Source organism: Peromyscus maniculatus, chromosome 13, assembly GCF_049852395.1.
Source record: "Peromyscus maniculatus bairdii isolate BWxNUB_F1_BW_parent chromosome 13, HU_Pman_BW_mat_3.1, whole genome shotgun sequence".
Classification (NCBI taxonomy): Eukaryota; Metazoa; Chordata; class Mammalia; order Rodentia; family Cricetidae; genus Peromyscus; species Peromyscus maniculatus.
The window spans coordinates 31,714,304-31,738,124 of NC_134864.1; the positions used below are offsets into that span (position 1 = coordinate 31,714,304).

The following is a 23,821-nucleotide window of genomic DNA, read 5'->3' on the forward strand; positions in this document are numbered from 1 at the left end:
TCAACTTTTAAGGATTACTCAGTCAGGTAGGGAGAGACATTTCACATTTCACGTCTTCAGAGTAATCCCTGAAAAAACCAACTGCAATTTTCCAAACTACTCCTTTTACTAGGAACTGACAGCGGATTACTCAGTTACTTGAATATCTTACTCCTTCAAAATTGCTAATATCTTTCAAAGCAATTTTCGACATCATTCCTTATTTTAAAAAGAACACACACTAGTCTAAATACTCATGTTTCTCCAACTTTTTGAAAGGAAAATAACAAAATAAAACCACTTTCTTTGAACTCATTTTCCTGTCAGACCATCCATCCTGTAGAACCACATTCCTCACTGTACTGATTCATCTTCCTCGCCGTTTGGTTGAAGTGATTCTGATGTGTGTCACTAAGTCCAATGGTATAACATGTTGTCATTGCCTTCCTGATCCCATTCTTGACAGAGGTAACTGAAATTTCACCCATACCCACACTTCAGCCTCTCCGTGGCTTCAAAAACAGCATTCTCTCAGTCAAATCCCTCTCTTGCTTCCAGAATTATTACTTTGTAAACTTCAACTTGAATTTTTGCCCTTACCTACCCCACGACCCAGCTCTTGGTTTAATGTTTCCTCAGTATCTGTCTGGAAGCTCGATCCCTTCCTGTTTGATGTTTTCTTTGAGCCTATTTTATCCACACCTCATGGCTTCAGCCCAGTCTGTGCACTGATGACCAAAACCTGTAGACTGCAGGAATAGTTCCAAGTACCCATTAGAGACACCCACATAAACACCCCAAATTTAACACAACTGAAGAGAAATATCCAAATGAGCATGCACTATGGCTTGCATGGGCCTCTTTCTCAGATTAATATCCAAAAGTTTTTCATTTCTGATAGCTTTATAATCTACTCATTTCTCAAGTCATAATCCAAAGAGTCACATTACTCTTCTCTTGCTCTGTTTCTCTTCCACCTAAATTGGTTATGAAAGCCATTTTGACTTTTAAATTCTGTTTGTGATCTTTCAACCCAACTGTAATATGCAGGAACTAAAAGCAAATGGGGAAAAAGCAACAAGATACCAACCAGGCCCAGCTATCTTTTCCTCTTGAGATATGCTACAGCAGCTAATTCCTAGATTTAATTTTCCTTTGTTATAAATAATTTTATCCTCAGTTCCCCTCTGCCAGCTCCTCATCATTTAATTCCTCTAGAGGCTGATGAGTTAGTTTAGCACCTAACTCAGGACCAGAGCCCTGGATGTTCAACTGAACTCGTTAATTCTAAAGGAATCGACTTATCATCTTTATCCTAATTTTTGCCATGCAGAGAGCCAGGATAACGATAAAACACATTAACAGTGGCACACTGGGAAACACACAATGGTCATTTCCCAGAGGCCAGGGGTAGGTGAGTTCGATTACAAGAATTGGTTTTAAGAAGTCAGGAATGAGGATGAAGAGATAGCTCAGCAATGAAGAGCATTGGCTGCTAATGCTGAGGACTCCAGTTCCGTTCCTAGCACCCACAGGGTGGCTCACAACTATCTATAACTCCAGTATCAAGGTATTTGATGCCTCTGTGGGCACCAGGCACACACATGGTACACATCCATATGTGCAAACCAACACTCATACACATGAAAAAAGAATAAATTAAAGGAAAGGCAATCATGGCACAGGGGTGTTTATCTGTGTATAAACACACATGCCATGGCTCACAGGAGAAGGTTAGAAGATAACTTGTATGAATTTGTTTTCTCCTTCCACCATATGCATCCCAGGGATTGAGCTCAGGTCATCAGGGTTGGTGGTAGGTACATTTCTAGGCTGAGCCTTCTACTCAACCTGGTAGCAGACACTTATAATCCCAGCACTGAGGATGCAAAGCGTTGATCTCTGAGGCTCACTGGCTAGCTAGCCTAGCCTAGCCAAAGGAGCAAGCTCTGGGCCACTTAAGAAGGTAAGTCAACATTCCTAATGGCTGAGGTTGTCCTGTGGCCTCCACATTCATACACACAAATAATCATATGTAGATCCACAAATATGTACCTATGCACACAAGAACACAGCTATGTACACACACATACACACACACACACACACACACACACACACACAGAGAGAGAGAGAGAGAGAGAGAGAGAGAGAGAGAGAGAGAGAGAGAGAGAGAGAGAGGTGGGGGAGAATTAGAAGTTTCTAGATATTTAGCTTTTGGATTATTTTCTATAAATTTAAGAATGTCAATATTCTTATAGAAAATACTCCCAAATGGAGCTATGAATGTGACTCAATTGCCAGGTTTGATCTGCATGAACACTTCAGGTGGACACAGTGACACCATCAGTTGAGATATGGAAGAGAAAGAATTGGAGGTAGAAGTTCAAGTTCATCTGTGGCTACCTAGCTAGTTAGAAGCCAGCATGGGATGCTTGAGACAAGAGCAAGAAAGACAGCCTGAGATGGGAGTGGGCAAACTCCCAGATCATATCCACAACAGGAAACTGCAATTAAAATTTGATATGCCTCTGCCATCTACTCAAAAATACATTACCCTCAGTCATCTCAGGACCCATACCTGAACATATCTAGCTGACATGGATTGCAACATAATGATATATAAACTGTTGCCCCAGAATCTGGGCAAGATATGGAATATACCCATACCAGATCTCTGCATCTTAAGAAACTCGTGGTTACATTTTAAGTACTTTACCATGGTGTAGAAGAGTACATGGGACAGACAAAGGCTGAAAAACAAAAGTTGGGAGTTGGGGGTAAAGATAGATGCTACACCTTTGATATCTCAGCAGTACAGCTGCCTAAACAAGATCTAAACAATAACAACACCAACAGACATGCTAACATGGAAGAGAATAATCTCATGAACCTCATCCTTAGACAAAGAACCACAGACAACTAAGAAATGCTGAGAAAAGGAGGAGTTTTTCCAAGGAATGAGCCCTCCAATTTGCCATTCTATTGAGTGATGAACCTTGCTTATACATATGTGTGTGTGTGCGTGCATGCTTGTGTGTGTGTGTGTGTGTGTGCGCGCGTGTGCGCGCGCGCACGTGTAATAATAATCAAAGAAAGGAGGCATGGATTTGAGAGAGAATAAGAAGCATGAGAGGGACTGACTGAGGAGAAAATAATGTCGTTACTTTTGATTATATATTGTGTTTTCTGGTTTTGTGTTTTTACAGCATTTCTGCATCTATATGTGTTTTTGTGCTTTTATTTGGCTCTTTTTTTCCTGTTTGTTTTGTCTTATTCTTATTTCATCTTCTCTTATTGTATTTTGTTTTCTTAGATGCCTGATTGTTATTTAGTGAGAGAAAACAAGAAAGGGTGTAGATATGGATTGGTTAGAAGGTGGAAAGGCTATTACAAATAATGCTATTATGAACATAGTTGAACATGTGTCCTTGTGGTATGGTTGAGCATTCCTTGGGTATATGCCCAAGAGTGGAATAGCTGGGTCTTGAGGGAAGTTGATTCCAATTTTCTAAAAAAGCACCATATTGATTTCTAAAGTGGCTGTGCAAGTTTGCATTCCCACCAACAGTGTAGGAGTGCTCCCCTTGCTCCACATCCTCTCCAACATAAGCTGTCTTCAGTGTTTTTGATCTTAGACATTCTGACGGGTGTAAGATGGTATCTCAGAGTCATTTTGATTTGCATTTCCCTGATGATTAAGGATGTTGAGCAATTCCTTAAATGTCTTTCAGCCATTTGAACTTCTGTTGAGAATTCTGTTTAGCTCTATAGCCCATTTTTTAGTTGAAATGTTGGGTATTTTGATATCTATATTAGCTTGAACTCTTTAGGAGGCCCCCAGGTAGTGGGACTGGGACCTGTCTTTAGTGCATGAGCTGGCTTTTTGGAACCTAGGGCCTATGCTGAGATACTTTGCTCAGCCTTGGTGTAGGGAGGAGGGGACTGGACCTGCCTCAACTGAATGTACCAAGCTGGGCTGACTCCCCTGGGGAGACCTTGGAGGAGGTGGGAATGGGGGGGTGGATTGGGAGAGAAGGCTGGGAGGTGAGAGGAGGGAGGACAGGGGAATCCATGGCTGATATGTAAAATTAAATTAATTATAAAATAAAAATATTTTTTTAAAAGAAGGTGGGAAGGTTTTGGGAGGAGCTGGAGGAGGAAAAACTATAATTAGGATACACTGTATGAAAAAATCTATTTATGATAAAAAAGATCATCTGAAAATAACATTAAATAAATGAATAACAAAGAGTGATTCCATCTAACCTGATTAATTTTAGAGAATTTGTGGGGAGGATCATGGAGTAGACTTGACTTGAGGCACACTTTGTAAAATGTGTAGGATTTAGAGACAGGGACATGTAGGGCAGAGACAATGCCAGGAGGTGGGAATATTTTGAGTGAAGTCTGAAACAGGCATGATGGGAGTGCAGCAATCATGGAGGGTAGGTGGTATGAATAGAAATGACTAGCAGGAAACACTGTTGGAAAGGAAGTTGGTAATGACACCTTCCTCCACATAACAATGGGCACAAATGATTCCACCACGTTCTCCATCATACCCTCCCACCCAACACACATACAACCAGAAGTGCTGGCTGGATAAGATGAGGATCTTTATAGCAAAGTCAAACACAACTTCCTTAGCCAACAGAGTTATTGTCTTTTACACTCTTGAATAGTTGGTATACAAAAGTTCTGCCTGAAACAATGTGCTTTGCTCCATGTTGGTCAGCAGCCAACTCAGAGAGGGAATGAACACGGTTACAGGATTTGTCTGTTGCTCTTTAAAAGCTCCATGCTTACTAGTTCTCATATCTTTGGTACTTTTCTCTATGAATCCTCAGAGAAACATGTTAATATTCTTAATATTACACCAATATCTACCACACAACATTTTTCAGAATGTCCCTAACGTTGACTGATGGCTGGATTCCAAAGCTGAACCAATGGGAGTGTCTCTGTTCAGCATCCAAACCCTGGAGTCCACATGCAAACCATCTCTGTACCAGCTTAAGCCAGGAAGATCCATTGCATCTCAACTAAGAATGCTCACTTTGAGGTTTACTAGCCCCTGTGAGAACTTGGAAATATGGTGTGTGTGTGTGTGTGTGTGTGTGTGTGTGTGTGTGTGTGTGTGTGTGTGTGTACACACAGAGGTATATATATGTGTGTGCAGAGAAGTGTCTTTCATCAGCTTTTCCATTTATCCCATGACCTTGACCTTTTATCAGTTTCTTCAATTTGTCTACTAACTTCACCTAAGTACTAAAATTAACTGGAAAAAATGGAGAAACATTACAGTTTAAGGTTCTCCAAGTAACCTTGTAGACATTGGCTGGTACGATATGAGAGTGTTATTCACTGGTGCTCAGCTGGCTTATCTTGGTGTGGAAACTCTTTCTTCAAGTGAGCTGGAAAGAATGCCATCAGCATCCTATTATTGCCTTCTCTCATGCCTAGGGTAGAACCTCAGACCGATAGGTAGTGCATACATAGGGAAAGGTCACTATTGGTTTTTGGCTTTCATGAATAATGACTACATCATCTTTTGTTTAGTGTTTGGCAGTATGGTGAACTCCGATGAACTCTAGCTCCCAGTGACATATAGGAACTATCATTGGGAAACCTAGAATAAATAAAGCACCCTTTCCTAAACACAGATGCCCATGTATCACTCCCATCAGAGTGAATAAGAAGCTGGAGTCATGGATACAAGGGTACAGTCTCTGTTTTAGTAGAGTCTGTTGTGTAAATATTTGTCTGTACTCTGTGTGACCCTTAGATAATTCCTTGAGAATTAAAATGGTGTTTTGATCATTTTTGCTAACTTTTCTTATGTTACTGGAGATCTGGTCCTTAAAGCTTCACACACTCCCCTAACAGACCCAGAAATTAGTCCTTTCCCATATTGTCAGCTCAGCTTGTTCTGCTCTATGTCACCTGCATGGCCCTTGCAGGTTTACATTGTGACTCAGAAGGGTTTATAATTAGTAGTCAGCCGTTGCATGCCTTTAGTTAATAGCACCTTAATAACCTCTGACATTCAACTGCATTGAGGGTTCTGTTGAGGTTACATCATGAATAAAGCATTTAGTGTGCCTGAGAAATAGCATCTCATTTTTGTCTAAATCCAGCAATGGTGAATGGAACTGTAATTTTTGCAGGAAAAAAAATTTTTTTTTTAAAGTTGGGGTTTCTAAAATACGGAGTTCAACTTCAGAACATTCTTGTGTTAATAGTATTCTGAAAATGTTTAGCAGGTGCCATACAGTGTCCAAAGCATCCATTAAAAGTTACTGTATACTGCTGGTTGCTTAACTGTAAAAGATGTAGCTTCAAAATAAGCCCACAAAATGAACCATAAAATGTTCTCTTTAGTACTGTGTGCATTGGCTTGCAGTGTAGTGCTCAGTTGAAGATGCTTAGAGGTTAAAGGCATACTAGGGAGTGGTGGGTGTTGAGTACCTAAAACTGACTCATTCTTCATCTCACTAATTGTACATTAGGTCACACTATCTGTTTGCCACTCCATTATTTCAACATAATCATGCACCTTGGCCTACAAGAAAACTGAGGCTTGTATTCTTTGAACAACCAGAACTTTCGTGTATTTTGAACCAGAAAATGATGGATTGGTAGCTATCTACTAAGGAAATTTCACTGCAGTTTCTGTCTAATAACATTGATACACAATTGAAGGTAGAGGCTGCCCCCCACCCCACACATAATGAATAAGAATCATAATTCATCTCTCACAAATTCCAAAGTGGCTGGCAATATATGAGCTCAAAATATCGTTCCAATTTTAAGACTCTTTACAAAAGCTTATTCATTGTTCTTGGCAGTGTAGTATTGAAGGAGAATAAGGTGATGCTTAATTAGTGAGAACAGCATATTTCTCCTGCATATATACACACGTATTGATTCATTTTTTTTTTTACCCTGGCCTTCAATGCAGGTTCTGTTAACTCAGCAGATTGCTGCTGTCCTGAAACTCTGTGAAAACACATTCTGTTGGATGACCTAAGAGGAAAACTGTATCAGGATATATTTTTGGTTTACCTTGGCAATGGCAAGGATAAGTCATCAATCAATGTCACAGGCTCTTAGCTCCTCAACCTGATTCTCTGTTTTTCTTCTGTCAGTCAGTTTGTCTGAGAAGATGGCTTTCTCCTGTCTAATCCAAACTTCTCACTCACCACGCAGCAAAGATCACTTTGATTTAAAGCAACTACAAAGAAGTGAGCCTTGTTCATACACCAGGATACCAACACAGAGCTTAGCATCCTGAGAGAAAGTTCATCTGTGTTTTTAGATTAAGAAAGCGCTTTTCAAAATTAAGCAATGGTGAGCATATAAGATATTGCTGAGAGGAAGATACACAGGACACACCCAATGAGGCTGAAATAATGGATTCCTGCAATGCAGAAAAATTCAAATCACATCATTTGTTTGAAAACAAAGCAAGGCAATAAAATTGATTCACAGCAGTATTTGTTTCTTATACATTAAAAATATGAAATGAATTGATTTGACAATTTTTGTTAAGTAAACCAAAATATATCCTGATACAGTTTTCCTCTTAGGTCATCCAACAGAAGGTGTTTTCAGAGTCTGATGACAGTTTGATAATTATGGGAAAATATACACAGGCTGAAAGCTCACTTGAAATTAACTGTGGAGTGACTTCTCGTTGACTGTTTTCATAGTGTCATTTTGGTTATATGATATCAGATCTCACAATGCCACCCAAGCTGACCTGGAAATCAATCCCCCCTGCCTCTGCCTCTCCAGTTCTGGATTTTAAGTGTACATCATCACAATCAACCCTATTCACTTGTCTCTTTCTTTCTAAAGCATAGTGTCATGAATGGCATGACCACTATTAGCTGTATTAATATTTAGAGTTTCTCAAAGCAGTGAAGCCATTATTATGCACTGCCTGCAGCAGACATAGACTTTTAGCAGCAGATGGAGGCATGGCTTCCTGGCTGCTGCTGCATTTGAAAACTCTACTCAGTGGACATCATTTACTAAGGTTTCCAGACTACCCATTGTTTTTCTATGTCTTAAAAATACGCGAGACGATTGACTGGACACAGTAGAGCACAGCTACTGGTCTGTTTCTTTTCCAATGAACAAAAGATTTATCAATAATAATGACAGAAGTACTGAACTGGTTTCCTAGACCAAGCAGCCTTGTGTAGGTATAGACTTCTCAGCAAACAAATTACTGGAATAGGAGTGGAAGGCAGGGCTACGTCTCAGAGGACATCTCTCCCTTAGCTACATTAAGTGGCTGTTGAGTGATTTCAAATCTGTATTCTCTTCATTTCTTTCAAGTGCCTTTCTGAGAGCGTTTCTGTTGTCACTGTCTGCTATTACCAGCTGTAACTGCTTGAGAAGTACCTCTCCCTCTATAAAGTGTTTCTACTAGCACTGTCTCACCGAATTCTTACAAAAACTTTATGGAGTAACTGGAATAGGTATCGTAAGTGGAGAAATGTGCAGTTTTGAAAGTTAAAAGTTTGTATGAGGTCACACAGTAACAGCATTTGTGGCTTAACTCAGCTCTATAAGTTGGTTACAAAGGACAAGAAATCCCCTCTTGGCTATGTCAACTACTATTTTAATTACTTTTCTATTGATGTGACAAAACACCATGACCAGGGTAGCTTATATAAAAAAAATACTTAATTGTTCTCATGGTTCTAGGTTAGAGGCCATGCTTGAAGAATAAAGGTGTGGCAGCAAGAACAGCTGAGAACTCACATTTCAAACCACAAACAGGAGACAGAGTGCACTGAAGAGGCAATGGATTTATGTATTGATTATATTGAAATTTTTTTCAAAATGACCTTGTCATAATAAGTTCCCACATATTCACCTATTGTTTCACTTAAATGAAAATGATTGTTTCCTCATGCTATGAGCCTCCTCACCTAACTAGCCAGGCATCACACCAGTGCCCTATAGAATCACAGGCTCCACAGCATCTTCCGTGACTTCTGTCTGACAACTAGACAGGTACATTGTTGCCCCTTTCCCCTTGGAAGAATAATGCGGCATCTTTTGCAAGAAAGATACTGGTTCCTGTGTGGTTCTAGCTCTTTTACTTTTCTCAAGGCTGTAATTACTGGTGGTATTTTTAGTCACGTAAACTCTAATTTGCCATCCCACTTTACTACAGCCTGTGAATCACAAACTTCCAGAAATCACAAAGGCCCACGCGAGAAAGATTTCATATGTGTCTTGCAGTGCAGGAAGGGTTCAAACATGAGTTACCCTGTGAGGAGGAGAAATCAGGATCTCACTAATTCAAAGACTTGTGCAAGGTGCATTTCCCAGTTGTGGGACTCAGACTTGAAGAAACACTTCACCAGAGAAAAGTACACACTCTAAGTTGTCACTAATTTCGAAAAACAGACACATTTACATCTACCAAAAGACACAGTGGTAAAATGTCACCATGTTTGTGGCAGAAGAGAAGTAATATAAAAATCTCATCTTTGATACCCATTTTGTGGTGCTGCAATACAATATCTATTTACTTCATAATGGACTTCTTCCTAGTTTAAAAGGCATTAATTATTCCCTAGGAGCTACAGTTGCAATTGTGATACCCGTAGCCTCTACCCTCTCAGCATGAAAAAAAAATATCTTGGCTTTGGAATAGGATGATCTCATTTTTCCCTGATAACATTGATTATCCCATGCTGAACATAAACTTGATTGGCAAGAATATGTAGTCATTAATAGAAAAAGGAAGAGTACAGGAAGGGGAGGAGTGGAGAGGGCAGAGGCAGGAAAGGAAGATAGCTTTATATTATAACATCAAATTGTGTCAAGGGAATTACTTCTGAAAACCTCATATAATTCTTCTTAATTTTATTATGGATGGTAATATAGAACATAAACCATGGATATGAAATCAAACTACTTTATATACATTATAGTTATTTTGCACTGATATATATTTTATTTATGCCTTTTCTAGAAAATGTTCATTATATGTTTATTTTTAAAATACAACTTGAGCAAAATTATGCTTGACTGCAGGTGCCGGGGTTCATTAAAGAAACTTTGAGGATAAACCTGAAGCCATTCATACTTGTCTGCCTGCAGGGCGATATTTTTGCACAGGGAGCATGAGCCTCTTTTGGTGTTTGCTCAACTGTCTCTCTCCTACATTAACCACAGGTCATTGAACCAGTGCTTTTCTATAGCGAACTTCCAGTCCAAGGCCGTTGGGTTTTTTTGCTATTGAAAACTTTAAATGATATTAAGAGTATGTGATGATACAACATTTCCTGAAATTGCTCACAGAGAAGCTGAGGCGTGTAGCCTTTCCTTCCACTTCCAACTTAATGCTTACATACTCACACTTACGGATTCAATTATCACCTTTTAGACTGGCTCTTTCCAGTATACAAGGTACACCATGCCCATTTGTGACCTCAAAGCTCTTTAGTCCTGACTCCATCCACCATGGGAATATAGAGTAGTATGAATTGCCATCTTTGTTCTGGTACAGTCATTCCCACTGGGGTGTTCCAGGAAGACAGGACTCTCCTTACATTACAAGGAGGAAAAGATTCCTTACTCTTCAATTGATGAGCTGCTAGATGCTAGGTAAGATATTCTGTCCATTTGAGGTGATTTCTTCCCCTTTCAGATAATTAATTTTGACTACCTGCTCTTAAATTTCTTTTCCATGACTGGAAGTCTATAATTCTCTGATTATCTGTTCTAGTCATTAACAGAGCACTTGGAATTACCCCAGAATTTAGTAGTGTAATCAACCTCCCACTGTCTCCAAATTCTAGGATCAGGAGTTCAGACATGGGATGAGCAAATAAGTGCTTGTCCCTGCCCCATACTGTCTGAGATGCAGCTGAAAGACTCCAAGGCTGACTCCACAGGCATCAGCTTGGCTACAGGGAACACTGATGGGGGAGTCATCTGAATGCTTGCTCATTCATGTGTCTGCTTTCTGAGACTGCCAACATCTGGGCCTCCTCTGTCTCTAGATGGCCTATCCAAATGGCCTCTGAGACAAAGAAGGGTCTTGAAGTGATCTAGACTTCTTACATGGTAGCTCAGGGTTTCCAAGGAATGTGGCCCAAGATCCAAAGGGAAGCTACACTACATTAGGCCTACCTTCAGAAGTGATTTCTTCTATAGACGCAGCCCATCTAAACAAAGAAGAAAAGAACACTGACCCCACATCTTGATGAGGACCACCACTAATACACCACAAAAGGTGCATGTGATGGTAAATATTGGTGCCTGGACCTAGGGAAAAATGCAATATAACCTTCAGAAGCAGCTTCTCAGTATGTTTAGTTTAATGTCGACAGAATTAATCTACTATGGTTCTCATCTTTTTGAATGTCTGGTATTAAAAACAATTAACAATGCTTCATAAAACATGAATAACAGGTGTAGTAGATAGCTGTAGATTTGTGCATTAGTGATATGTATCAGTTCATTTTTTGTGGGCTGAGAAGTTGTTATCTGTAAGATGGAGACACAGGGAAACCATAGTGTGGTTCAATGACCTGAGAGCTGACAGTGTAGATTCCAATGTAAGAACCAGGGAGGAAGACCAGTCAGCAGAGAGAAATGTTCTCCTCCTCTGCCTTTTTGTTCTACTAGAGTCCTCAGTAGATTAGATGATGCTCACCCACATTGAGGAGGACCAGAAGCTTTACTCTATTCACTAATTTAGATGTTAATATCTTGCAGAAGCACCTTGCACGCAGCTCTAGCTAGTCAGGCATGCAGTTGCCCAGTTAAGTTTATCCACAAAATTAACCATCACACTGCTGCTGGAAGGGCTTAGGCATGTGATCCAAAGAAGGTCTTTGGCTGCTGAGCTTATGAAACCCCTTCCTAGGTCTAGGCAATCAATTGGCTTTTATTTTCTTCATTGCTAAAAAGTGCAGGCAAGTAGGGACTCTCTCCATGGACCTATGTACTTGGCCTGAACTTAGCCAATCACATCCTCCTGTTCACAACAAAAGCACTAAGTGGGAGGGGCGGTACAGAATCCAACCAATATAGAAAATACCATCAGTCTGTGGCTACAGTCCAAGTCACAGTTGCCAATGTGACAGTGGCAATCGGGCCTAAGCAAACCTTCTATAGTTGGAAACAGCTTCTGAGGCTCTTGTCTGTGTCTTAAGTTTTCATCAGCCAGCCGGGCAGTCGTGGCGCACGCCTTTAATCCCAGCACTCAGGAGGCAGAGCCAGGCGGATCTCTGTGAATTCGAGGCCAGCCTGGGCTACCGAATGAGTTCCAGGAAAAGGCACAAAGCTACACAAAGAAACCCTGTCTCAAAAAAACCGAAAAAAAAAAGTTTTCATCAGCCATCTATCTTTCCTGCAGTTCCAGATGTGTTATGTTATAGCCATGCAATGCATTCCTTTTCTGTTCAAGACAGAGTTCATCTTGGTTGTTTACAAATATGAACATTAATAGTAGTAGTAATGTTCTATGTAATAAACTTCTGATTATAAAATTAATGAGTATTGTTAGGGCACTTTCTCTATGCCAGAGACAATACAAAATGCTGCTTCTCTTCACTAGAAGGAACAAACACTGGACTTGGACAGTACAGGGCATTTCTGGGAACTCATTCATAATGAAAAAATCAAATCCTTTAAACTCATCATCATCATCTTAAAACTCATTGTTTCAAGAGATAGGTTGAGTGACACTGGAAAGCCAAATGTTTATACTTAGAGAAAATGAAAAAGGAAAACTCTCAAACCTCTCATTGTAGAAAATAAAAGCATGCAAAACTGGAAGAGAAACTTTAAAAAAAAAAGTGTGACACAAACATGACAGATGCTTCACGAAGAAAAAAATGAAACAGTGGTTGGGAAAACAATAATTAACACTTATAAAACATTTTTGCTTTATAGAAAAGACGAGCTAAAGCTGCAGTTCATGGTGGTTCATCAAGTTACAGAAAATATTGATGAACTATGCAATGGCAAGTTGTCTATGGCTTGAACGCGACCATTGACAAACAGGCTGGACCAAAAGTGAAGGCAGGAGACCTTCCTGGGGGAGCAACCTCCGAGTTGTGCTGCTCTGTGATGACAGCAGACATTTAAAGCGGCCACATGGGTTTGTTCCTGTCTAAGTCAGTGTTCTATTGCTGTGAAGAGACAACATGGCCACAGCAACTCAAAAATGAAAACATTTAATTGGAGCTAGCTTACAGGCTCAGAGATTTAGTACATTATCATCATGACAGGAAACATGGCGGCATGCAGGCCATCATGGGGCTAGAGAGTAGCTAAGAGTTCTACATCCAGATCCACAGGCAGTAGGAGGATAGAAAGACTGGGCCTGGCTTAGGCTTGTGAAATCTCAAAGCCCACCCCCAACGACATACTTCAACAAGGCCACACCTCTCAATCCTTTCTAACAGCACCATTCCCTACATATTCAAATATATGGGTGTATGGGGACCAATCTTACTCAAACCTCCACAGTTACTTGTGTGGATTTAAAGGAAAGTAATTCTGACATGTGGCTGATGTGTTTTAAATTCTTCTGTCCTGTTAAATAGAAAAAAGAAATAGCTGTTAAACTCAAGTCACTCATGTACTCTTCTAAACCAGAAATCCTACTTTGGGAATGGAGCCCATTAAAATGGAAAGTCAGAAACTGTGGCTAGCAATAGTCATAACAATAATAGGAATAATAATAGGAATAAACAGACCAACAATTCAGGAAGCAAAATGGCTCCTGGCCTGGAGAACTGATGTAACCTCAGCCTACAACACAGGCAGCAGTCATTATAAAAAGCATTCTGGTACCGGGTTACTAGCCTAGGGAATATCTAAGATTTGTTAATGATACATAGCATATATTGTTTTATGATGCAAACAATGGTCAGATCTCCCATACATGAATATAAACAAAGACGCATAATATACATATGATATGTTTCAAGAAGGAGATATGGGAGGAAGAAGTTTCATGGAAATAGTGAGGAAAAGAGCAGGTAAAACTAAATTTTAAAAAAAGTGCCATTTTCCTCCACCCTTTCCTCAGGAAACCCACACTTCAGTTCCCAGCACCCACTTGACAGCTCACAACCATCTGTAACTCCAGTTACAGAGACTCTGATGCCCTCTTCTGGCCTGCATGAGCACTGAAAACACATGGTGCACAAACGTACACATAAAACATAAGTAAATAAATCTTAAAAAGAAAATTGCCTTTGGTGGGAGACCTTGCACAGCCTTGATGCAGGGGAAAAAGCTTGGACCTGCCTCAGCTGAATGTGCAGGGCTTTGCTGACTCCCCACAGGAGGCCTTACCTTTTTGGAAGAGGGGATGGGGAGTAGGCTGGGGGGATTAATTGGACAAAAATGAAAAGGCATAAAATTCTAGGTAGATATGGAGACAGCCAAAGGCAAGTACATATAATCCTAAAGTTACTTTAATATCTGCATTAAGGAGAAATTCAAATCTATTTTTAAAAGAAATTGCTGACTGTTCCATGGTTTTATAGCCAGAATCCAACAGATTTTCTTTAATTTGAAACCCACAGAAATATTAAAATCTAAATGAGTAAAACATAAAATATCTGAACTGAGAAAAAGTTTGAAATTGGAAATACAAAGACCTTCGAAAGATAATGAAGGAAACTCTGAGTTTAAATTCTTCAAAAGGTTGTAATACTAATATTCATTAACTCTTAACTGTTGTATAGCAGCAGAAATAGAGTCCCAGCTGCTTGTGTGTAATTAACAGCTCACTCTTCCATTCTAGTGACCATGAGTGTGTATTTGCGCATAACTTGTGAATTCATATATAGTTCTGAATACACAGCAGAACCTATTTTCCAAGTGAACTCTGACACTGTCATACAAATCAAGGGAAACAAACATGTTCCAAAGGGCTTCTAGATGATGGAGATAGATCACTCACCATCCTAAACCTGAGTCCCTTAGTTAGATAATAAATAACTGGATAAGGGCTTGTCTGTCTGATCCACAGTCTGATGGCTGCCTAGCTCAGACCCCAGGAGACCCTGTCAATTTCCAAGCCAAGGTGACTTTAACAAAACATATGAAAGAAAGTACTGCCCTTCAAATTCCTTGCTCGGCCTATGCAGTTTATAATTTTATGTTTTGTAAGCATAACTTATGATTTCCTAAATCACTTTTCTTTCATCTAAAAATATCAAACAAATCCACTTTTACTGGAACTGAGAGAGCCTGTCAGTGTTTCTAGTAGTTATTGATAATCTGGTGGGATTCAGCTAATTGAGCCTTTAGTACTCAAGCAAAGATGAGACTCTGACTTCCTTACTGCCTCCGGGTTTCTATTGCTGTGGTAAAATGCCACGTTCATGAACAGCTTGGGGAGGAAAGGATTTATTTCTGCTTACAACTTGAAGTCCCACTCTAGTATGTAGGGAAGTCGGGGCAGGAACTCAAGGCAGGAACCTGGAGGCGTACAGAGGCCATGGAAGAGTGCTGCTTACTGGCTTGCCCCCCCCTGGCTTGCTCATTTTGCTTTCTTATAGAACCCAGGACCACCAGCCCAGGAGCAACATGGACCACAGTGAGCAGGGCCCTCCCACCTCAATTATTAATCAAGAAAACCACCACAGGCCAATCTGGTGAGGGCATTTTCTCATTGAAGATCACCAACTCCAAAATGATGCCAGCTTGTGTTAAGTTGACAAAAAAAAAAAGAAAGAAAGAAAGAAAGAAAGAAAGAAAGAAAGAAAGAAAGAAAGAAAGAAAGAAAGAAAGAAGAAAAAAAAACTAGCTGTCACACTTAGGGCAAGCCTTTTTTTTTTTTTAATTTTTAAATTTTTATTTATTGGCAGACTTTCACTTAGTAGCCCTGGCCTCACCTGTGTTGACCAGACTGGCCTCCAAATCACTGAGCTCTGCCTGTCTTTGATTCTGAGTATTGGGGTTAAAAGTATGTACCACCGTGCCAGGCCAGCCTAGTCCTTTTTACAATCACGCTGGAGCAAAAAACAGAACACCCTTCTAGGCTGCGTCATAGTACCAGAAGAAAGAGACAGTAGTGGAATCTCAGCAGAGCCTGTGACTTACACATTTAACACCATATCTACAGAGCTGAGCGTCCAAATTACAGGAAGGCAGACAGTCCTGCGTGTGCTTAGCACTATGGAGCAGAACACGTAATGAGAAAATGAGGAGTTGTTTAACCCACAGACCAAGACACAAGAAACAAACCCGTTCATGGTCGCTGAAGCATCATCCCTCAGTCTATTACTTACATGCATGCTTTAAAAAAAAGGCAATTTTTGTAGAGATTAACTATACTGACAAATTTACACTCTAATGAGAGTTTACTATGGATGAATAAATGTTCCTTTTGCTCCAAACAGTCCCACTACCTGAGAAATAATTCCCCCTTTACACGAAGACAGGAATGAGTGTGATTTGTCACTGTCAAAGCTAGGTGCGAGGAAGCAATGGCGCAGTAATTACAGCCCTGGTCTCGGGCGCCACTGCCCCTCACACCTGGCCCTGGGGGACTCTGATCTTAGTTTTTCTGGCGTGCTGGCATGGCTTTGCACCTGTGGATCCAAGCGGCATGACAGAGGGTAATTGGATCACGTTTTAAGAAGAGATAACCCTCAAAGAGGCACAAATTACCATTTTATACAAACTGAATTACTGCGTGCCAAAGGTGAGGACGGAGGGTGCTGCCGGGGCATAAAGGATGTAACCTGTGGCTAATGATGGGGTGAGATAAGCACGGGCACTGGGCTAGCAGTCCACAGATACATCTCAACATGGGCGTATTTCAATGTGACGAGCTACATTCTATTGAAAACCCTGTTCTATGCAAGAAATGAGCAAAAAGAGAGAAAGAGGGAGGGAGGGGAACGAAGAGAGGAAGGGAAAGGGAGAGAGGAGGAGGGAGGTCAGAAAAGAGGGAGGCAGGGAGAGAGGGAGAGAGAAAATGAATGGCTCTTCTTCAGTTGTCTAGTTATCAGAGAAAGTCAACTGTCCCCGACAGTTTTCTGGTTATTCCGCAGGGTTTTCCTTTGTGGAAAGACACTAAGGTCATCGTTCTGTGCCCCTCTGAATCATGCACATCAAACCAGAGCCCCAGGAGCCTCCTGAACACAGGAAGCATTCATTGCTCCATCCCACTTCCCCTCTATGTCCTATTTTGGTGGCATATTCCTCCTCCTTCCCATGTTCCAGCTTAGTGAACTGTCACATTTCTCTGAAAAGCTTCTGGAATCCTGGGGACTGGCAGTGTGTCCTGTACACTCATGCAACATCACCTGGTGCTAATTCTAGGGTAGAGCTGACTGTGATAAGTTTGTGAAATTCAAGGAAGGGGCTCTTCTTCTCAGTGGCAGACCCTCGGAGTCTCCTGAGCTGCCTTGCTGCAAGCCTTTCCCCACACACTCTCTCAATGGCGTCCCCTGGTGTTTCACACACACACATACACATGCACGCACGCACGCACGCACATAAATATAATAAAAAAATCTTTAAATAGGATTTTCTGGTGAACCCCTTTCTTTTTACCAATCATCCTGTGCACCCCATTAATGAGAAAGCTTTTGAAATACTTTACTTGCTCTGTCCACTGTAGCAACTACACCTACTGCCCTCAAGCTTCATCCTCTGCAATCCCAGGGGGCTGTTCTTTGTCAGGTTTACCAGGGATCATCTCACTCTTCTCAGTCAGTGTCACACTTGACCTTAAGGGGGTGCTGGGGTGTCTCTCCTTAAATGAAGCCTGTTGGGTGCTAGGGCAGATCTGAGCTGTTACCCTCCTTTCAATAAGCTGTTATCCTGGGGAGATATGTTGAAAGGATGGAAGACTGTTGAGTCAGGGAGAAAAGGATTTTATGAGTCTTGGTGCAGCATAGCCAGAGAATCAGCATGGTTGTATTGATTTCCTGTCCTTCCCAAGAACCATGGGGGTGGTACTGTTGGTCCCTATGCCATTCACATAGCAAGTTAGCATCATAGCCAAGGAATACTCAGTTTTTAAAAATTTGCTGGTTTCCCAGAGGACCTGAACTTTGCAAAAGGGATTGGAAGAGAAGGCACTTCATCCTTCAAGGCTACTAGCTAGAGACACTGCTATGAGCCAGGCCTGTAAGGAGCAGTAAGGGGCCTTGCACTTCTGTTTTTAACCAATAATGTACAAGGATGCTCACTGCTTTATTACCTACTCATTTCTGTCTAACTTTGCCAGTGATTTAGGATTCTGTCCTTTCCTCTCTATCTTCTTTCCTTATCTCATACTTTAATTAATATCCATTCCAGGAAATTCAAACTCAAATGCTTAACAAGGAAGTTCACAATGAAGCAACAGACAACCAGCAGTAAATAAAGTGAGCATCTGCTGTGAATGTGACCCCATGTCATTCACTATACTAAATGAAGAAAATATTTCATGTAACACAAACATCTATGGTACTTAAAAAATCACTTTGAAATCAAGTATTTAAAACTATCAGGAATAAGAAATAAAAAAAGTCATATATTTAGTCCTCAGTTATTAATATTTGATTGTAAACTAGAACTACCCAACTGTCTCATCCACCCCCAGTCCTGATGGCAAGTTGACTACACTATCTACAGTGTGAAGTACCAACCTCAGCCATGATCCCACTGACAGGGGATCTGTTTGTCTTTCTTTCCCTCATGGGAACTGCTCTGAGGCACAGCAGCTGCCAGGCTGGGTATACCTCTGCTACTTTTCTTTAGGATAGCAACACCTGAGAAAGTTCTAGATTTCTGATATCCCAGCATTCTCTCTGTATTCTAGTTCTTATGATTCTGTTTTTCAGCATTCTTTTTGGTTAACTCTTCCTTCCCAGGTTCAATAACAGAAAATGAGCAATGTCAGTCAAGTTCCCTTGCACGTCGACATCAATTAAATTATATCTTCAAGGTTGCTGTGTGGGAATGCTTTTCTTTGGACACTTGTAACTTCCGGTATGTTACTACAATATACTTGTGTGTGGCATGTCATGGTTGGTTTTAATGTTAACTTGTCATAAACTAGAAGGTCTTGAGTAGGGAGCTTCAACTGAAGAAGTGTCCCGACTACCTGGATTGAAGACCCACCCAGATTGTGGGCAGCACCTTTTGGTAGCAGCCCAGACACAAATGGCATCCAGGTAGATCATCTCTCCTTGTGCTCACTTGGTCTTCAGTCTTGCTCTGAGTTAATTTGCCCTAATGATGATGCTGATTCCTCCTCTGGTATCTGAACTAGCATTTCTGAGTTTTGATTAGCTTTGGTTGTGGACTAGGAGGCAGCAGCTCCAGGAAACTTTCAGGCTTCTAGCACCATATTGAGACTATTGAGGTACCAGTCTTGGGGTGACTGAGCAGTTAATGGTTGTCAACCCTCCTCCCCTAGTGAGAGACAGTCATTGCAGAATTGCTCTGAGTGTCCAGGTACCCAAGCCTCAAGGCCAAATGACCACTGGGTTCTCAGCTCTTGGTTGTGATTCTGCTGCAGTTATTTTTAAAGCTGACATATATAAAGTTGACATAAAGCACACATATATAAAATCAGCTTTATATGTATGAATATATACATGAACATATATAAATATATATGAACATATGAACAGATCATTGGGAATGGATGCTGACTACTACCCAGAAAGTTTCTTCTCAGCACACCATTGCTTTGATTTCCTGTACCTGTAGAATTTGTGAGAGAACTGAACATCTGACGCAGAGAAGGTAATATGGCAGGGTCGGTTACCACGGCTGATATTAGTCCTCAGTTCTCAGCTCTTCACCTGTATAAATTGACTGTTTCTAATTGAAATTGCCCATCAAATCATTGAGAATTTGCATTTAATATACCTTTTCCTAACATCTATTCTTCATCATCGGAAGAGAAAATAAAACCTTAGATGGGGGCAGTTCAGTCCCTTGCAGTATAAGTCTCACACTGCAGAACTGCAGTTATTAATCAGAAATATAAAAAAATACAATCTCTTCTTGGAGGAGACATGATAAAATCCCTTCTACTACAACATCTCCAGAACCTCATTCCACATGCCAGGATCAGCGAGAAGAGCATGAAGTAAAATCCACAGGGTGATGCTGAGAATACACTGTTTTTGGTAATAAAAAGCTTCAGTTCACAAGTCCATTATGGATCAACTTTTGACTCCTAGAGCATGGGGAAAATATGTCTTTCTCACCATGCTCTATCCACTGTTCCCTTCTGCTCCAAGGAATCTCCTTTCCAATTTCATGTCACATATATTCTCTTACTCTCCCTGTCCCCCTTTCTGAAGACCTCTTTTTTCACCCACTTATGGGTCCCATTTAATTTCATGACCTCTACAGACACTCATCCCAGCATAAATATATGTGTATTAAAGTTAGACCCTGGAGGGGGCTGAAGAAATGACTCATGGTTAAGGGTGCTTGCTGCTCTTCCAGAGGATCTGAGCAGTTACCCGTTCATGGGGCAGCTCATAATTGCCTAAGCTCCAGCTCTAGATCTGAAACTGTCATTGAGCCTCTGTGGGTACCTTACTTACATGTACATACCCACACAGAGATACACATATAAATAAATAAAACTTAAAATAAGTGTTTAAAAACTGAAACAAAAACATAGGATCTGGGATTCACATGTGAAACCAAACATGGTATTTATCTTTCTTACTCTGCGTTACATCACTTAATATAATATTTTCCAATTCCATCCATTTTCCTGAAAATTTTGTAATTTTATCTTTCTTCATTGCTGAATAAAGTTTGCTGTTTATATATACCATATTTTCATTAACTAGTCATCTGTTAATGGAAAGCTAGGATGATTCTTTCTCCTTGCATTTGGCTTGCCCTCAGAGATGAGGTCTTTACTGAGATAGATACAGACACTTTGTTTTCAACAGAATAGCATGGGTCCACTGCAGTATAACCCTTCTTATGTACAGTATCTGTGTGACTTGAATGAACTTGGACTATTTGTTCATTTATTGAACCTCAATTCTTCAGCCGTGAAAGAGATCCCCGGAATGGCATCACTGGGCTGAGGAAGGTTAACCCAAGCCAGGTCTAAAGCAGAGCAACACACTTTCCAGACGTCATCATCAGTGTCAATGTCCCCTTGTCTACAGGCTCCTTGTAGGAAGCATGGATGTATGGTCCCCACTCCCATAACCCTAACCATGGGTTTTCACATTGTGGTATCTTGATTTCTTGGGAATAGTAAGATGATTCCAACAAGTAATGGAATAATGACAAAAAAAAAAAAAAATACACAGGCCTGGCTTGGTATCCATGAGTTTCTATCATTTTTGCTCAGTAATTACTGGAACTAGGTTTATTAATTCCTGATTATAGTAGTTTTCTCCTGCATTATATTAGTATGCTATCTTTTTTTAAAAGTCTCTTAAGTCATCAAAAAGCCATTTATAAAGTTAAAAAATATGAAAAATATATTATGCATGTATATATAAAATAACTTGTATATTGTATGTATTTTGGTGTTTCTGGTAGAAAGATAAAAGGGAAGGGATTGTCAACAATATTCCTAATGCAAAAAGCATTTACACCTCTGAATAACATCCTTTACAACTAATTGTAACTATCAGATAGAAAAAGAAACCAATTATGATTGCTAGCTCAAAATTAAAGTTTGTGCTGGGGCTCATTTGTAGTTGGTGAAAATGGTTTAGGCTGCAGGCAAACCTCTCAATTCTGGTCAATGGGGAGGGTGATCAAATAAAAAACAGGGTGTGGAAGTCACAGTTTGAAAATGCTGATGCAACACAGTCTGATATTGAATGAAGAAGGTCCGTGTAAACCCTCAAGCGATTTGGAGGTGTTTATAAAGAAAAAAGGAGTGTGTTCTAAAATCAAGCAGATGCTTCAAAGAAAAATCATTCTTTGCAGTAGACCTGAAAGCTGAATACCCACACTCCTCCTATCTATCTTATTTTCTTCCTCTCCTTTAGTTCACATTACCTATCTTGAATTTGCTCAGGTCTATCCCAGTGCTGACTTCCGCCAGCCAGAATGGCACATGATTTCATGCTCATTTTATACTTACTAAAATCTTGTACTCCAGATAATAATTCTTCTACATTCAATGCAAGCATTTAGAACAAATCAACTTGGGATTATTTTAACTCTCCGTTCAATTTAATTCATGTCTTAAATTTTTTTATTAATTCTTTGAGAATTTCATACATGTATATGATGTGTTTTGTTCACATCCACACCCACTCTCTCCCCTCCAACTCCACCTGGAACCTATCCCCAGGCATTTTTAACCTACTGAGGCCAAACCATGCCAGCAGTGAGTTAAAAATGTGTGTGGATGTAGGGCCAACTAATGGAACAAGGTCATTTTGTCACTCAACCTGAAACTTTAGCAAACCAGGTCTGAGTGAGCATCCAGAGTGAATACAAAGGGAGATCAGTGAATCCCATGATGCTACATCTATGCATCCCTCTCTACACATGACAGAGTTCTATTTGCATGTCTGCTAAATATTAGTCTATCAATTAGACATAATTGATCATTGAGTCTCTATAGCAGCCTCTAAATAAATATCTCTGCTCTATTTTAAATTCTATGTCACTGGTCGGGGAGGGTTGGGGGAGGAGGGATGGAGAGATGGATCAGCAATTAAGAGCACTGGCTGCTCTTCCAGAGGACCAGCATTCTATTCTCAGCACCCATGTGGCAGCTTACAACCATCTGTAACTCCTGTTCCAGAGTATCCAATACCTTTCCTGGCCTTCTAGGCTACTGCATGCTTGAAGAGCACAAAGACACATGCAGGAAACACACACACACACACACACACACACACACACACACACACACTCACTCAATCAATCAATCAATAAATAAATCTTTTTTAAAGAATTGTAAGGTAAGGAGGAAATAATAAGCCCCTATTTTCAGATTCTATTTTTCATAGAGAAAAGAAAGAAAAGAAAGCTCCTCACGTTTCCTCTCTCTTTTTGCTCCATTTTGATAGCCTTTGCCTTTCCTGGTTAGATTAGTTACTGACACATGCAGCTTCTTCTAGTTCCTGCTGCCTTAGATCATGACTCCAGCTCAGCTCTGTTGCTAGCAGAAATCAACTCAGAAAACATCTACAAGCACACAATTCCTAACATGAGCAGGACAGGAGTGAGGCATGTTATGGCCACTCTGAGGAAAGTTTCAATCTTACTTTTAGTTAACTGTGCAGGCATCATACAACTTAGCAAGATAACAAATACATACTTAAGTCCAATAGAAGTTTGTGCTTAAACAAAAAATTTAAACTATGACTATATAAACTTAAAACTTAAACTATGACTGTGTAAGTGAGTAAATAGATTATCAAACCAAATGTGCACCTGGCTGAAAGGGCCCTGCTTTGAATGACGACACACCCTTTACATGATGATTAGAGGAGCGCAGAGCATGAGGAACTACAAGAGCAAGCACTAAAGAAGTCAGCATGCTGCTTAGAGTCTTTTCTGATGGGACAGGCACAGGTAACCAGGCCCATCAGCAACATTAATGATGCAGGGGAAAGAAGATGCTGAGCATGTTTGTGGTCCATGGGTGGTATAAACTCGCTTGGAATTCCAAGTGCCAACAAGCATAGAGCAGTCCAATATTAATGACTACCTTGACTGAAGACAGTGAGTGTGCCCAGCCAATGAGGGATGACCGTGTGATATCACCAGACTGGAACACAGCCTGGATGCTGGGAGGATGGTGTATAAGACTTTCCCCACTACTAAATAAAAGAGTCTGCTGTTTGCCTTTCACTTGACTCCTGGGCCCTGTATTGTT

General features: G+C 40.4%; 1 protein-coding gene across 3 annotated transcripts in view; it reads left to right on the top strand.

Annotated features, from left to right (window-relative positions):
• Sphkap (SPHK1 interactor, AKAP domain containing) overlaps nucleotides 1–23,821 on the top strand; it is a 165,021-nt gene that overhangs the window by 90,509 nt on the left and 50,691 nt on the right. The window contains exon 1 of one of the 3 annotated variants that reach the window (XM_042260016.2): nucleotides 18,855–18,972. The exons of the other annotated variants lie outside the window; for them this stretch is intronic. The gene's annotated coding sequence lies outside the window, so the exon portion shown is untranslated. Of the gene's footprint in view, nucleotides 1–18,854; nucleotides 18,973–23,821 lie in introns of those variants that run through there. 3 annotated transcript variants of the gene reach the window in all.